This window comes from Salmo trutta, chromosome 2 (genome assembly GCF_901001165.1).
Source record: "Salmo trutta chromosome 2, fSalTru1.1, whole genome shotgun sequence".
Lineage (NCBI taxonomy): Eukaryota > Metazoa > Chordata > Actinopteri > Salmoniformes > Salmonidae > Salmo > Salmo trutta.
Window position 1 is genome coordinate 2,422,645 of NC_042958.1, and position 15,000 is coordinate 2,437,644.

At 45.1% G+C, this 15,000-nt stretch overlaps 1 protein-coding gene across 3 annotated transcripts in view; it reads left to right on the plus strand.

The window, feature by feature from the left end:
- The window catches only part of LOC115149015 (junctophilin-1-like), a 111,529-nt gene that overhangs the window by 11,719 nt on the left and 84,810 nt on the right, over nucleotides 1-15,000 (plus strand). The window lies entirely within an intron of this gene.

Sequence of the window (15,000 nt, forward strand, 5' to 3'; positions counted from 1 at the left end):
GAGTAGAACACCTGTTTAGGAGAGGTGCTGGCTAGCAGAGTAGAACACCTGTTTAGGAGAGGTGCTGGCTAACAGAGTAGAACACCTGTTTAGGAGAGGTGCTGGCTGGCAGAGTAGAACACCTGTTTAGGAGAGGTGCTGGCAGAGTAGAACACCTGTTTAGGAGAGGTGCTAGCAGAGTAGAACACCTGTTTAGGAGAGGTGCTGGCTAGCAGAGTAGAACACCTGTTTAGGAGAGGTGGTTATTTACAGATATAAATACAACATATAATTAACTTCAATGGATTGCTTATGATCATAGCTACAATTTGTCTACTTAGTCCTTCAACAGTTAGTGTGGAAGCCACAGCTGCAGAACAGCGTTGAAGTTGAGCCTCAAGCTTCAAGGCTCTTCGTTGTTGTGGAAGTTGATATGCTATGCTGTTTAGTTTGTGCGTCTACGATACATCACTGTCTACCTTTAAAGGTAATTATCCTCTTGATTAAAATGGAACAAAGCTGTTCTTCATCACTTCTTAACTGGAATCATTATCCGTCAGGGCAGAAAGACATTCTGTCTCTCTCTCTCTTTCTCCTCACTTCTCCCTTAACCTCTCTGTCTCTCTCTCTCTCTCTCTCTCTCTCTCTCTCTCTTCCCCTCTCTCTCTCTCTCTCTCTTTCTCCTCACTTCTCCCTTAACCTCTCTGTCTCTCTCTCTCTCTGTCTGTCTCTCTCTCGCTCTCTCTCTCTCTGTCTCTCTCTCTCTCCCTCTGTCTCTCTCTCTCTCTCTCTCTACTCACCTCTCCCTTAACCTCTCTGTCTCTGTCTCTCTCTCTTCACCTCTCCCTTAACCTCTCTCTCTCTCTCTCCTCACCTCTCCCTTAACCTCTCTCTCTCTCTCTCTCTCTCTCTCTCTCTCTCTCCTCACATCTCCCTTAACCTCTCTCTCTCTCTCTCTCTCTCTCTCTCTCTCTCTCCTCACATCTCCCTTAACCTCTCTCTCTCTCTCTCTCTCCTCACCTCTCCCTTAACCTCTCTCTCTCTCTCTCTCTCCTCACCTCTCCCTTAACCTCTCTCTCTCTCTCTCCTCACCTCTCCCTTAACCTCCCTCTCTCTCATCACCTCTCCCTTAACCTCTCTCTCTCTCTCTCTCTCTCCTCACTTCTCCCTTAACCTCTCTCTCTCTCTCTCTCTCTCCTCATCTCTCCCTTAACCTCTCTCTCTCTCTCTCTCTCTCCTCATCTCTCCCTTAACCTCTCTCCCTCTCTCTCTCCTCACCTCTCCCTTAACCTCTCTGCGTACAGCAGACTCTCGATTTCAGTGTTGTGTAGGGTGATACCAGGTGCTTCCGATTCTTCTAATGTTTTTGCCAATTCATTAATGTAGATGTTAAATAGTGTTGGACTTATTGGGCAGCCCTGGGCAGCCCTGTTTGGATAGCCAATTCCTCCCGATGAGGTTTGTTTAATTTATTCCAGTTCTTCCAGAAGTGGTTTGATTCTCTGGATTCCTCATTTCCATCCAGCTGATTTCTAATGTGCTGTTCCTTTATTGTTCTTAGGGTGTGTTTGTATTGCTTCAGTGTTTCTCCCATATTGAAGGCGTATATTTTTGTTGTCTGGTTCTCTGTGTTTTTGATGAGACATATTTCTCAATGACTTTCTTAGATTTTTTGCAATCATTATCAAACCATTTTTCATTTTCTGTTATTTTTGGTTTGCTCTTATGCTTCGTTAGATTAGCCAAGGAGGCTAATTTGTCAAATATAAAGTTTATGTTCCAAACGGCCAAATTTACACGTTCATTACTGCAGGAGAATGTTAAGGCTAAAAAGTTACCCAGGAGAGATTGTATTTTTTGGCTACTAATTGCTTTCTGGTAGATGTCTGTACTGTTGTCACTCCATCTATAGGCCTGTTTAGTACCATGTCATTTACTGGGCTGTGAGGCTTCATGGTTGGGTTCCGCTCTTCTCAGATAGACTGTGATTTTACTGTGGTCTGAGAGAGGTGTTAGTGGGCTGACTGTGAAGGCTCTGAGAGACTCTGGGTTTAGGTCAGTGGGCTGACTGTGAAGGCTCTGAGAGACTCTGGGTTTAGGTCAGTGGGCTGACTGTGAACGCTCTGAGAGACTCTGGGTTTAGGTCAGTGGGCTGACTGTGAAGGCTCTGAGACTCTGGGTTAGGTCAGTGGGCTGACTGTGAAGGCTCTGAGAGACTCTGGGTTTAGGTCAGTGGGCTGACTGTGAACGCTCTGAGAGACTCTGGGTTTAGGTCAGTGGGCTGACTGTGAAGGCTCTGAGAGACTCTGGGTTTAGGTCAGTGGGCTGACTGTGAACGCTCTGAGAGACTCTGGGTTTAGGTCAGTGGGCTGACTGTGAACGCTCTGAGAGACTCTGGGTTTAGGTCAGTGGGCTGACTGTGAACGCTCTGAGAGACTCTGGGTTTAGGTCAGTGGGCTGACTGTGAACGCTCTGAGAGGCTCTGGGTTGAGGTCAGTGGGCTGACTGTGAAGGCTCTGAGAGACTCTGGGTTTAGGTCAGTGGGCTGACTGTGAACGCTCTGAGAGACTCTGGGTTTAGGTCAGTGGGCTGACTGTGAACGCTCTGAGAGACTCTGGGTTTAGGTCAGTGGGCTGACTGTGAAGGCTCTGAGAGACTCTGGGTTTAGGTCAGTGGGCTGACTGTGAACGCTCTGAGAGGCTCTGGGTTGAGGTCAGTGGGCTGACTGTGAAGGCTCTGAGAGACTCTGGGTTTAGGTCAGTGGGCTGACTGTGAACGCTCTGAGAGACTCTGGGTTTAGGTCAGTGAGGAAGTAGTCTACAGTATTGCTCCCAAGGGATGAGCTGTAGGAGGGTGTGGCTCAGTTGGTAGAACATGGTGTTTGCAACGCCAGGGTTGTGGGTTTGATTCCCACAGGGGACTAGTATGGAAGAGAAAGAAAAAAAAATGTATGAAATGTATGCATTCACTACTGTAAGTTGCTCTGGATAAGAGCGTCTGCTAAATGACTAAAATGTAAATGCAAAAGAGTCCCCTCTCAGCCTACCATTGACTATGTCAGACCCAGTGTTCCACAAGCTGTACTCCATTTTTGTTTTTCACTTTGTCCTAGTTGTTTCTGTGGGGTATGTGGGGAGGGAAAGGTTGTTGCTTCCTGGTAGGTGTTTATCTCCAGGATTGTTAATAGTGTCTAGTTCTTCTGCTGTTCTACCATTCAGGTCTCCACAGACCAGTACGTTGCCTTGGGCCTGAAAGTGACTCATCTCCCCCCTCTAGAATGGAGAAACTCTCTTCATTGAAGCAGGGTGACTCTGAGGGGGGAATGTATGTGGCACAGAGGAAGACGTTTTTATCTGTTAAGATAAAGCCTCCTTGTTGATTTTTAACCAGATAAAGAATTCTCCTGTTTTGATCAATTCGATTGAATTAATTAGTTCAGATTTATAACATATTAGCATTCCCCCTGAGTCTCTGCCCTGTCCTGAGTCTCTGCCCTGTCCAGCGTCTCTGCCCTGTCCAGCGTCTCTGCCCTGTCCCGAGTCTCTGCCCTGTCCCGAGTCTCTGCCCTGTCCAGCGTCTCTGCCCTGTCCCGAGTCTCTGCCCTGTCCCGAGTCTCTGCCCTGTCCCGAGTCTCTGCCCTGTCCCGAGTCTCTGCCCTGTCCCGAGTCTCTGCCCTGTCCCGAGTCTCTGCCCTGTCCCGAGTCCCTGCCCTGTCCCGAGTCTCTGCCCTGTCCCGAGTCTCTGCCCTGTCCCGAGTCTCTGCCCTGTCCCGAGTCTCTGCCCTGAGTCTCTGCCCTGTCCTAAGTCTCTGCCCTGACTCAGCATTTGTTTAATGTCACTCATTTGGTTGGTGGGGGCTGGGCCAGTTGCTCCTCTCACAGCCTGTGCATAGCTCTGCCTGCTGGGCTGTGGCTCCTCCAAGTGTGGGTCTGCGGTGGGGGGGGCAGGGGGGTGGTAGGCCTCGTCTGGGTGGGTCTGAAGCTGGGCTGGTCTGTGCTGCGCTGGCTGTGGTGGGCATTGAGGTTGGTGGTGCTGTGGTCGTGGCTGGGGGGTCCAGGGTGCTGGTCTGGGGTGGGCATTGAGGTTGGTGGTGCTGTGGTTGTGGCTGGGGGGTCCAGGGTGCTGGTCCGGGGGGTTGTCTCGGTGATCTCGGCGGGGTGGAGATTGCTCCGCTGTTACTGAGTGGAGAGGTCGGGCTGCGGTTTAAAGCGACTTCCTCGAGAGTCTTGGCAAGGATGGGGACTGTCTCCCTGTACAGGTGAACACGGTCATAGAGACAGTCCAGATCGAGGGTGGGATGGTGGGCCAGGTGTACATTGGGTCGCAGGGCACAGTCCCGGGAGAGGCTGGCGTTTATTCTTTGGATTGTGGCAGGGTGGAAGTCCTTCCTCTGTAGAAGGGTTGACACCATGATTCTTGAGTTGGGGAAGATTGCGGAGGCCTTCTCAATCCCTCCCCGTAGTGAAGTCGCCACCCTCTCCTGCTGAGCACGCAGGTCATTGCTTCCGGTGTGTATGATTATGTGGCTTGGTGACCAGAGATGGGCCTTATACAGCAGCTCCATGGCACTCTGCGTTGTTGGGCACCACACCTTTCTCCTTTTGTGTCGAAGGGAAAAGTTTCTTCTCCTGAACAAACTTCCCATTTGAGTCCATTAACAGGACGATGTCAGCCAGTGTTTCTTCTGGACTGGAGGGGGCAGAGGGGGGGCTGGTGGGTGTTGGAGCTGGGGTGTGGCTGGTCTGTGCCGGTGCCGCTGTCAGTGGGAGGCTGTTCTGTGGGTTAGGGAGGAGGGGTGCAGCAGGCAGGGCTGGGGAAGCCTGGCAGGTTGAGCTGGGCTCCTCTGCTGTGTGAAGGCAGGTCATAGAGTGGTGATCTAGCTGCTCCTGCTGCCTGTCCTCTGTTCTCTTTTTCTCCTGCAGCCTGTCCTCTGTTCTCTTTTTCTCCTGCAGCCTGTCCTCTGTTCTCTTTTTCTCCTGCAGCCTGTCCTCTGTTCTCTTTCTCTCCTGCTGCCTGTCCTCTGTTTTCTTTCTCTCCTGCTGCCTGTCCTCTGTTCTCTTTCTCTCCTGCTGCCTGTCCTCTGTTTTCTTTCTCTCCTGCTGCCTGTCCTCTGTTCTCTTTCTCTCCTGCAGCCTGTCTGTCCTCTGTTCTCTTTCTCTCCTGCAGCCTGTCTGTCCTCTGTTCTCTTTCTCTCCTTCTCTCTCTCCTTAATGGTCTGAAAGTCTGTTTCAAACAGTCTGATGTTACCTGGCACCATGACAGTCCCAGTCTGTTACCTGGCACCATGACAGTCCCAGTCTGTAACCTGGCACCATGACAGTCCCAGTCTGTTACCTGGCACAATGACAGTCCCAGTCTGTTACCTGGCACCATGACAGTCCCAGCCTGTTACCTGGCACCATGACAGTCCCAGTCTGATGTTACCTGGCAGAGGTTGATTGTTATCATGGTGCTGTCAGGGTCGTCTGTCTCTTTGATTTTCAGCTTCCACCCATTACAGATTCCCTCTGTCTTTATGGATGGGTAGTGAGAGCAGACTGCTGAGCGCCATGCATTTGGCTGGTCAGTGAGGAAGATGAGATTACTCACGTCACCGTTATTGTAGAGGTCTGCGAAAAGTGTTTCTGGCCTCCTCTTTAGTAGTGTCTGTTTAAAAAGCTTTCCTCGTTGTGTTATCTCATTTTAAAAACAAAAAAATATGAAATATATCAGGAGCTCATGTTACCTCTCTCTTAACCTCTCTCTCTCTCTCTCTCTCTCTCTCTCTCTCTCTCTCTCTCTCTCTCTCCACTCCTCTCTCTTAACCTCTCTCTCTCTTTCTCTCTCTCTCTCTCTCTCTCCACACCTCTCTCTTAACCTCTCTCTCTCTCTCTCTCTATCTCACTCTCTCTTTCTCTCTCTCTCTCTATCTCACTCCCTCTCTCGCTCTCTCTCTCTCCACACACCTCTCTCTCTCTCTCTCCACACCTCTCTCTTATCCTCTCTCTCTCTCTATCTCACTCTCTCTTTCTCTTTCTCTATCTCACTCTCTCTTTCTCTCTCTCTCTCTCTCTCTCTCTCTCTCTATCTCACTCTCTCTTTCTCTATCTCACTCTCTCTTTCTCTCTCTCTCTCTCTCTCTCTCTCTCTCTCTCTCTCTCTCTCTCTCTCTCTCTCTCTCTATCTCACTCTCTCTTTCTCTATCTCACTCCCTCTCTCGCTCTCTCTCTCTCCACACCTCTCTCTTAACCTCTCTCTCTCACACACACTCTCTCTCTCTCTTTCTCTCCTTCCCTTTCTCTTCTCTCCATCCCCCCGCCCCCCTCGACTCACACACACCCACAGTGAGGTGTGTGTGTATAGTCAGCAGTGTGGTCTGACTAAATAAGGCCAGGCAGGAGTCAGCTTATCAGCACCAGCCAGGAATACATACCCTCCTGCCATCGCTATCATCTATCTCTCCTGGGTGTGTGTGACTGTGTGTGGTGTGTGTGTGTGTGTGTGTGTGTGTGTGTGTGGAACTGAGTCACACACAGGTAATATTCCATCAAGGTTTATGTCATACTTATCATACTTATTACTGCGCTCATACTTCAGCTGTTGTTTTTCTGTATCTGTACCGTAGCAAACATGGTCCTGAATCCACCTGGTTCAAATCTTTAGTATGTCATTGTCCTGTGGTTGGCGTGCTGCGTGTGATTTGATATTGTATATTTATCCTCTCTCACTCTCTCTTTCTCTCTCTTTCTCTCTCTTTCTCTCTCTTTATCTTTCTCTCTTTCTCTTTTTCTCTCTCTATGTCTCTGTCTCTATCTCTCTATCTCTCTCTCTTTATCTCTCTCTCTATCTCTCTCTCTTTATCTCTCTCTTTATCTCTCTCTTTATCTCTCTCTCTCTCTCTCTCTCTATCTCTCTCTCTCTTTGTCTCTCTCTCCCTTCTGTCTGTCTGTCTCTCTCTCTCTCTCTCTCTCTCTCTCTCTCTCTCTCTCTCTGTCCCTCCCTTGGGGGGGGGGGGGAGGATGTAACAAATCAGTTCCTACTTAAACAAACACATATTTACTAGGTGACTGTACGGGACCAGTCATACCCCTAACAGACACTAAAGAGTTATTAGTAATTCTGCTGATGCCATATCAGATACTTTCTAGTGTACCTTGTGGAGAGAGAGATGATGGGGAGAGAGAGAGAGAGGGGGAGTGAAAGAGAGAGAGGGGGAGAGAGAGAGAGGGGGAGGGAGGGAGAGAGAGAGAGGGGGAGGGAGGGGAGGGAGAGGGAGAGAGAGAGGGAGGGAGAGGGAGAGAGAGGGGGAGGGAGGGAGAGAGAGAGGGGGAGAGAGAGAGAGAGAGGGAGAGAGAGCCAGATTCTGCCAGACCTGGGCCCTGACAGTAAATCTCATTAAGACAAAAATAATGGTGTTTCTAAAAAGGTCCAGTTGCCATGACCACAAATACAAATTCCATCTAGACACTGTTGTCCTAGAGCACACAAACAATGATATATACCTCGGCCTAAATATCAGACATTCAGAGGGGCCTATTGATGGCTTTCTATGCCATCAAAAGGAACATAAAATTCGACATACCAATCTGGCTAAAAATACTTGAATCAGATGTAGAACCTATTTCCCTTTATGGTTGTGAGGTCTGGGGTCCTGCTCACCAACCAAGAATTCACTAAATGGGACAAACACCTAATTGAGAAATATCCTCAGTGTACAACGTAAAACACCAAATAATGCATGCAGAGCAGAATTAGGCCGATACCCGCTAATTATCAAAATCCAGAAAAAAGCTGTTAAATTCTACAACCACCTAAAAGGAAGTGATTTCCAAACCTTCCATAACAAAGCCATCACCTACAGAGAGATGAACCTGGAGAAGAGTCCCATAAGCAAGCTGGTCCTGGTGCTCTGTTCACAAACACAAACAGACCCCACAGAGCCCCAGGACAGCAACACAATTAGACCCAACCAAATCACGAGGAAACAAAAAGATAATTACTTGACACATTGGAAAGAATTAACAAAGAAACAGAGCAAACTAGAATGCTATTTGTCCCTAAACAGAGAGTACACAGTGGCAGAATACTTGACCACTGTGACTGACCCAAACTGAAGGAAAGCTTTGACTATGTACAGACTCAGTGAGCATAGCCTTGCTATTGAGAAAGGCCGCCGTAGGCAGACCGGACTCTCAAGAGAAGACAGACTATGTGCACACTGCCCACAAAAAGAGGTGGAAACTGAGCTACACTTCCTAACCTCCTGTCAAATGTATGACCATATTAGAGACATATATTTCCCTCAGATTACACAGACAAACAAAGAATTTGAAAACAAACCCAATTTTGATGAACTCCCAAATTTACTGGGTGAAATACCACAGTGTGCCATCACAGCAGCAAGATGTGACCTGTTGCTACAAGAAAACTGCAAGAAGTGAAGAATTAACACTATTGTAAATACAACCCATATGTATGTTTATTTATTTTCCCTTTTGTACTTTAACTATTTGCACATAATATGACATTTGAAATGTCTATTCTTTTAGAACTTCTCTGAGTGTAATGTTTACTGTTCGTTTTTATTGTTTTTTTCACTTTTGTTTATTATCTACTTCCCTTGCATGGCCAATAAAGTCCTTAAATTGGATTGAATTGAATTGAGAGAGGGAGAGACAGCAGAACCTGAGACAGAGCTGACAAAATGTAAAAAATATAAAACAATTAGAGAGTGTCATTTCCCCAAATTTGAAACCCTTATTCAAGGTTTTAAAGACCTCTCTGATGAGGATGGGCTACCCGTCCTGTTGGAGGAGGACGCAGAGAGCTGTGGGTTGGCAGCGCACTACATTGCTGCCTGACATAAGATGAGGGACAGTGTCTGACAGACCAATCAACCTGCACATGTCCTCTACTGTATGATTATTGTTATTGTTGAATGTATGGTTATTTTGACCCTTGGTTATTGTTGTTACTGTTGTCCCGGTGACAATTTTGATTGTTATTATTTTCATATTGTAAACCTCCGAAGTAAGCTTTGGGCAATATGTACATTGTTACGTCATGCCAATAAAGCAAATTTCATTTCATTTCATTTAATTGAGAGAGGGGGGGGGGGGGGGAGTTGAGAGGGAGGATGAGAGAGGGGAAGTTTGAGAGAGAGGAGGAGATAGAGGGGGAGAGTGATTAATGCCCCAGTCACATTAACCATAAACACTCCGTTACGTTGCACCGAATGTCATTTATTTGAATAGGGACCATCCATAACGGAGTGGAATACTGATATAATATATGCCCCCTTGCGTTTCAAAGCTCTGTTACCAGACAGACGCCACATACTTAGAATTTTTCCTAACCGGCCAGAGTCCATCGAAGAACAGCAAGTTACTAAACCACAGAAGAAGATGAAAATATGGGTTCATGGGATAGCTAGCAACTTGTAAACAATTACCCAAATATCCACATTCCTGTAAGTGGATACTATTTAAATAATATGTTCAAAATAATACATATTTGCAGTTAAAGCCAATTCTACTGTATGACTGTTGCCTCTCGTTTTAGTTTATTGTGATGATAATGGCGTTTGTTTTTTTATGACTAGCTGCTCTGTAAAATAGTATAGCGTAGAGTTTAGCCAGCTAGCTGTCTGCTCTGTAATATAGTATAGCCTAGAGTTTAGCTAGCTAGCTGTCTGCTCTGTAAAATAGTATAGCCTAGAGTTTAGCTAGCTAGCTGTCTGCTCTGTAATATAGTATAGCCTAGAGTTTAGCCAGCTAGCTGTCTGCTCTGTAATATAGTATAGCGTAGAGTTTAGCTAGCTAGCTGTCTGCTCTGTAATATAGTATAGCCTAGAGTTTAGCTAGCTAGCTGTCTGCTCTGTAATATAGTATAGCCTAGAGTTTAGCTAGCTAGCTGTCTGCTCTGTAATATAGTATAGCCTAGAGTTTAGCTAGCTAGCTGTCTGCTCTGTAATATAGTATAGCCTAGAGTTTAGCTAGCTAGCTAGCAGTCTGCTCTGTAATATAGTATAGCCTAGAGTTTAGCTAGCTAGCTAGCTGTCTGCTCTGTAAAATAGTATAGCCTAGAGTTTAGCTAGCTAGCTGGCTGCTCTGTAAAATAGTATAGCCTAGAGTTTAGCTAGCTAGCTAGCTAGCTGTCTGCTCTGTAATATAGTATAGCCTAGAGTTTAGGTAGCTAGCTGGCTGCTGTGTAAAATAGTATAGCCTAGAGTTTAGCTAGCTAGCTAGCTAGCTGTCTGCTCTGTAAAATAGTATAGCCTAGAGTTTAGCCAGCTAGCTGTCTGCTCTGTAATATAGTATAGCCTAGAGTTTAGCTAGCTAGCTGTCTGCTCAGTAATATAGTATAGCCTAGAGTTTAGCTAGCTAGCTGGCTGCTCTGTAAAATAGTATAGCCTAGAGTTTAGCTAGCTAGCTAGCTGTCTGCTCTGTAATATAGTATAGCCTAGAGTTTAGCTAGCTAGCTGGCTGCTCTGTAAAATAGTATAGCCTAGAGTTTAGCTAGCTAGCTAGCTAGCTGTCTGCTCTGTAAAATAGTATAGCCTAGAGTTTAGCTAGCTAGCTGGCTGCTCTGTAAAATAGTATAGCCTAGAGTTTAGCCAGCTAGCTGTCTGCTCTGTAATATAGTATAGCCTAGAGTTTAGCTAGCTAGCTGTCTGCTCTGTAATATAGTATAGCCTAGAGTTTAGCTAGCTAACTGTCTGCTCTGTAAAATAGTATAGCCTAGAGTTTAGCTAGCTAGCTGGCTGCTCTGTAAAATAGTATAGCCTAGAGTTTAGCTAGCTAGCTAGCTAGCTGTCTGCTCTGTAATATGGTATAGCCTAGAGTTTAGCCAGCTAGCTGTCTGCTCTGTAATATGGTATAGCCTAGAGTTTAGCTAGCTAGCTGTCTGCTCTGTAAAATAGTATAGCCTAGAGTTTAGCTAGCTAGCTGTCTGCTCTGTAATATAGTATAGCCTAGAGTTTAGCTAGCTAGCTGTCTGCTCTGTAAAATAGTATAGCCTAGAGTTTAGCTAGCTAGCTGGCTGCTCTATAAAATAGTATAGCCTAGAGTTTAGCTAGCTAGCTAGCTGGCTGTCTACTCTGTAATATAGTATAGCCTAGAGTTTAGCTAGCTAGCTGGCTGCTCTGTAAAATAGTATAGCCTAGATTTTAGCTAGCTAGCTGGCTGCTCTGTAAAATAGTATAGCCTAGAGTTTAGCTAGCTAGCTAGCTAGCTGGCTGCTCTGTAATATAGTATAGCCAAGAGTTTAGCTAGCTAGCTGTCTGCTCTGTAATATAGTATAGCCTAGAGTTTAGCTAGCTTGCTGGCTGCTCTGTAAAATAGTATAGCCTAGAGTTTAGCTAGCTAGCTGGCTGCTCTATAAAATAGTATAGCCTAGAGTTTAGCTAGCTAGCTAGCTGGCTGTCTACTCTGTAATATAGTATAGCCTAGAGTTTAGCTAGCTAGCTGGCTGCTCTGTAAAATAGTATAGCCTAGATTTTAGCTAGCTAGCTGGCTGCTCTGTAAAATAGTATAGCCTAGAGTTTAGCTAGCTAGCTAGCTAGCTGGCTGCTCTGTAATATAGTATAGCCAAGAGTTTAGCTAGCTAGCTGTCTGCTCTGTAATATAGTATAGCCTAGAGTTTAGCTAGCTTGCTGGCTGCTCTGTAAAATAGTATAGCCTAGAGTTTAGCTAGCTAGCTGTCTGCTCTGTAAAATAGTATAGCCTAGAGTTTAGCTAGCTAGCTGGCTGCTCTGTAAAATAGTATAGCCTAGAGTTTAGCTAGCTAGCTGGCTGCTCTGTAAAATAGTATAGCCTAGAGTTTAGCCAGCTAGCTGTCTGCTCTGTAATATAGTATAGCCTAGAGTTTAGCTAGCTAGCTGTCTGCTCTGTAAAATAGTATAGCCTAGAGTTTAGCTAGCTAGCTGTCTGCTCTGTAATATAGTATAGCCTAGAGTTTAGCTAGCTAGCTAGCTAGCTGTCTGCTCTGTAATATAGTATATCTTAGAGTTTAGCTAGCTAGCTGGCTGCTCTGTAATATAGTATAGCCTAGAGTTTAGCTAGCTAGCTGGCTGCCCTGTAAAATAGTATAGCCTAGAGTTTAGCTAGCTAGCTGTCTGCTCTGTAATATAGTATAGCCAAGTGTTTAGCTAGCTAGCTGTCTGCTCTGTAAAATAGTATAGCCTAGAGTTTAGCTAGCTAGCTGTCTGCTCTGTAATATAGTATAGCCTAGAGTTTAGCCAGCTAGCTGGCTGCTCTGTAAAATAGTATAGCCTAGAGTTTAGCTAGCTAGCTGTCTGCTCTGTAAAATAGTATAGCCTCGAGTTTAGCTAGCTAGCGTAAACTCACCCCATTCCGTACAAATGTGTGCAACCGTGACTTTCAAACGAGGCTACAAAGAAAACTAATGGGACTTGTAGTGACTGTGTTGACTTCAAAATCTGGGGTGTGAACTACGTTTCTATTCAAGCGTTGATCGACATGGTAACGGCTCTATAGCATTGGAGAAAAGATGAAAAAAACGGACCCTCCGTTACATCGTGACGTGTCATGCCGTAACGTACAGCATAAAGCAACTATTCCTGTCTTACAATCTCTCTCCACCAGGTGTAGCACTTCTCTCATCGTTTAAAAACAAGAAATGAACAGTGATGGGGGTAAGGCGTCATCACTGTAAGCGATCATGACTTTCAAAGCCGCTGTTTACTTCTGAAGATCACTTTAGCACCGCCCTAAAAAACCCGATTCAAATTCGACACAAACCTTCAAATAGGTATGTAATGACACATTATATAAACTCTTTATATTGTTTTATTTACATTTTAGAGGCGATAAGGTGGTACGTTGGACAGATGGAGTGGAAAAAAAGCAGTTTTCCCACACGACATGTGACCTTCTCACTATCACGCATTAGTTTCGCTTCCCCACCCGCCATTTTTAAAAAGACCCGAAGGAGCTCATTGCCTTCTTGAATTATGTAGAAACGAGCAGCATGGACGTCTTGTCATTCATTTTGTTGGAAAGGGGAGAAATCGTGCTTTACAATGTTATTGACATTACAGTTGATCTGGAAGCATTACGTTTTTTGGGGGGGGCGCTAAAATAAGGTCAATTGTACGGACCAAGGCGATGTACAAAAGTGAGTTAGTTTACGTTAGCTGTCTGCTCTGTAAAATAACTTGACTTGCTAGAAAATTATAGAAACAAGTTGTGCAAAAAGTAACTAAACTAACCATGTTTTATTATCAAGTGAAACAATGTGTTTGGAAAGTGGAAAGTTCATGGAAATGGAAAGTTCATATTTTACAATCTACCTAAACAAATGCGATTCCTGACGAGAAACTAGGGTTTCCTCCATCTTGTCTTGTGTTGTGAAACTCTCCCTATTCTCTCCATCCAGTAGCGGAACAAGACTGCATGAAGGTGACGTACGGTCTAATTAAATGTCACAATGGAAACATCAGAGAGAGATGGGTTATAGAGAGATGGGTTATAGAGAGATGGGTTATAGAGAGATGATGGTTATAGAGAGAGATGGGTTATAGAGAGGGTTAGAGAATGGGTTATAGAGAGAGATGGGTTAGTAGAGAGAGATGGGTTATATAGAGAGATGGGTTTATAGAGAGAGATGGGTTATAGAGAGAGATGGGGTTATAGAGAGATGGGTTATAGAGAGAGATGGGTTATAGAGAGAGATGGGTTATAGAGAGATGGGTTATAGAGAGAGATGGGTTATAGAGAGAGATGGGTTATAGAGAGATGGGTTATAGAGAGAGATGGGTTATAGAGAGATGGGTTATAGAGAGAGATGGGTTATAGAGAGAGATGGGTTATAGAGAGATGGGTTATAGAGAGATGGGTTATAGAGAGAGATGGGTTATAGAGAGATGGGTTATAGAGAGAGATGGGTTATAGAGAGATGGGTTATAGAGAGAGGGGTTATAGAGAGAGATGGGTTATAGAGAGATGGGTTATAGAGAGAGATGGGTTATAGAGAGAGATGGGGTATAGAGAGAGATGGGTTAGAGAGAGAGGGGGTATAGAGAGATGGGTTATAGAGAGAGATGGGTTATAGAGAGAGATGGGGTTATAGAGAGAGATGGGTTATAAAGAGATGGGTTATAGAGAGATGGGTTACAGAGAGATGGGTTATAGAGAGATGGGTTATAGAGAGAGATGGGTTATAGAGAGAGATGGGTTACAGAGAGAGATGGGTTATAGAGAGATGGGTTATAGAGAGATGGGTTAGAGAGAGAGAGAGTGATGGGTTATAGAGAGATGGGTTATAGAGAGAGATGGTTTATAGAGAGAGATGGGTTATAGAGAGATGGGTATAGAGAGAGATGGGTTTATAGAGAGAGATGGGTTATAGAGAGAGATGGGTTATAGAGAGAGATGGGTTATAGAGAGATGGGTTATAGAGAGAGATGGGTTATAGAGAGATGGGTTATAGAGAGAGATGGGTTATAGAGAGAGATGGGTTATAGAGAGAGATGGTTATAGAGAGAGATGGGTTATAGAGAGAGATGGGTTATAGAGAGAGATGGGTTATAGAGAGAGATGGGTTATAGAGAGATGGGTTATAGAGAGATGGGTTATAGAGAGAGATGGGTTATGAGAGATGGGTTATAGAGAGATGGGGGAGAGATGGGTTATAGAGAGGGTTATAGAGAGATGGGTTATAGAGAGAGATGGGTTATAGAGAGATGGGTTATAGAGAGAGATGGGTTATAGAGAGAGATGGGTTATAGAGAGAGATGGGTTATAGAGAGATGGGTTATAGAGAGAGATGGGTTACAGAGAGAGATGGGTTAGAGAGAGATGGGTTATAGAGAGAGATGGGTTATAGAGAGAGATGGGTTATAGAGAGATGGGTTATAGAGAGATGGGTTATAGAGAGAGATGGGTTATAGAGAGATGGGTTATAGAGAGATGGGTTATAGAGAGAGATGGGTTAGAGAGAGATGGGTTATAGAGAGATGGGTTATAGAGAGATGGGTTATAGAGAGAGATGGGTTATAGAGAGAGATGGGTTATAAAGAGA